Raw genomic sequence first — 1928 nt, 5'->3', positions numbered from 1 at the left:
GGCCTAAGCCGGGACCCCAGGCATTCTCTTTTCCTTTTTCTTCCTTTTCCATCTTGGCCCCCACCCCAAGTGCGCACACTCAAAGATTAAAAGCTGGAAGGGACCTTGGCAGGTATCTCACCCAACCCCAACCCCGGCTTACTGAAGCCCAGAGAGGCTAGCCCCTTTGCCTGTGGACACACAGCTGACGGGCATCTGCCCCATTCTAGGTCTGGCCAGTTTTCCACTCTAACCACCCTCCCTCTCAGAGAGGTTTAAGGAACTTGCTGGCAAACAGTGAAACCAGGATTTGAACCCAAGTTCTCTTGGAGCCCAAGTTAGCCTGATAACATACCCATTGCACCCACCTTGAGGATTCCAGGTCACACCAGTCCACCCCCATGCTGTCTCTCTCTCCACCTCTCCCCCGTTCACAAGCTAGACAGCCCAGACTCAGTTTGGGGCCCTAGCCTGGCCTTCCCACGGGCTGCTTCCTTTCCTTCGTCCTTCATCAGTTCTCCCTGGGGGCCGTGGATAGAGTGCTCGTCTTGGAACAAGGCTGGGTTCCAACCCCAACTCCTCTGTTTACCATCTGGGTGACCCTCAGCAAGCCTTTTCCTTCTGGGCCTCAGTTTCCTCATCTGTAAAATGAGAGGGTTGGCACTGCTGACCTCTGAGGTCCCTTCTGACTCTAAATCTATGATTCTTTCTCTCCCCCTCCTCGATCAGAGCAGAAGCTTCTTGAGGGCAGGGACTGGCACCTAACGTCACGCCTGGCGCAGAATCGGGGCTCAATAACGGCTGGTCGTGTTGAATTGAATTTTTCTTTCTTTCTCCCTGTCTGTCGCCACTGGCACCTCGTAAGAAAAGGGGGATTATCTGGAAGAGAAGGAAGAGAAGGAGAGAGAGAAGAGGGGGACTTCTCAATTACCCTGCTGCTCACGAGGGCTCCCATGCGTCTGTAGGTCGTCATACAGCGCATGCAGGAACAAGAGTTTGGAGAGGGGGAGGCCAGAGGGTCCTGAGAGATGAAGGGAGGTCTCCAATCTTTGGGAAGCTTGGGCAGCCAGGACCTGGCTGTGGTGAAGCCAGAGAACCAGGGTCCAAACCCTGCCTCTGACGCTGAAGAGCCCAGTGACCTTGGGCAAGTCATTTTCCCCACCCCCACCTCCCCTCAGTTTCCTCCGTAAAATGAGGGCTTTGGACTAGACAGTTTCCTAGGTCCCTTCTGGGGCTAAATCTAGGATTCTGTGATCCTATGGGCCTCAGTTTATTTAGTAGAATAAACGGGTTGGCCCAGCTGACCTCTGAGGTCCCTTCCAGCTCTAAGGAGGAGCTCTGGGGGTCCTGGGAGGTGGTGGTGGGAGTGGGGCTGAAAGAAGCCCTGAGGTTTTGTCCTCTGGACAGGGGCTCACAAGAGATGCCAGTGACCTGGAAGACATTGGAAGGGGGAGGGGAGGAAGGGGGAGGGGCCGGGGTCTCTTTTCCCGGATTTGCCTGTTTTTCTTGGGTGTTGGTGTCCCCCCCACCCGCTGCGAACACTGGCACATTGCAGATGACAAGCCGGGGATGGTGGGGATCCCCTTATCACTTCCCCAAGGAAGGGTAGAGGCCCTCAGATCTCCCCCCACCATTTTGCTGCAGGGGCTGGGGGCTGGGCTACTGTCTGAGTGTGTGTGGAGGGCAATGGAAGGAGGGAGGCGGAGGGATGAGCAGGGGAGGATGGAGAAGTTGGAGAGATTCCTCGGTGCTGAAGCTCCCCCTTCTGGTCATTTCGGGGCTGTGTTTGAGCCTTTGGTTTGGAGTGGAAGGAGAGGGGAGAGACAGACAGACAGACATGCAGTGAAAGGGAGACACACAGAGACATAGATACAGAGAGAGAAAGTGGCAGAGACAGTAAGACCCAGAAAGAGACAAGGCACACAGAGACAGAGACAGAAAAACAGAGA

General features: G+C 55.2%; 1 long non-coding RNA gene across 1 annotated transcript in view; it reads right to left on the bottom strand.

Moving 5' to 3' along the window:
• Positions 1-310: 310 nt before the first annotated feature.
• Positions 311-1928, bottom strand: part of LOC114052683 — a 4191-nt gene continuing 2573 nt past the window's right edge. Inside the window, exons 3-4 of the long non-coding RNA XR_003570300.1 lie at positions 741-858; positions 311-620 (exon numbers count right to left, since the gene is read on the bottom strand). This is a non-coding gene — a long non-coding RNA (uncharacterized LOC114052683). The remainder of the gene's footprint in view (positions 621-740; positions 859-1928) is intronic.

Source organism: Vombatus ursinus, unplaced genomic scaffold, assembly GCF_900497805.2.
Source record: "Vombatus ursinus unplaced genomic scaffold, bare-nosed wombat genome assembly UNPS02014808.1, whole genome shotgun sequence".
NCBI lineage: Eukaryota > Metazoa > Chordata > Mammalia > Diprotodontia > Vombatidae > Vombatus > Vombatus ursinus.
Note: the sequence above shows the minus strand (reverse complement) of the source record. Positions and strands in the feature narration are given on the sequence as shown.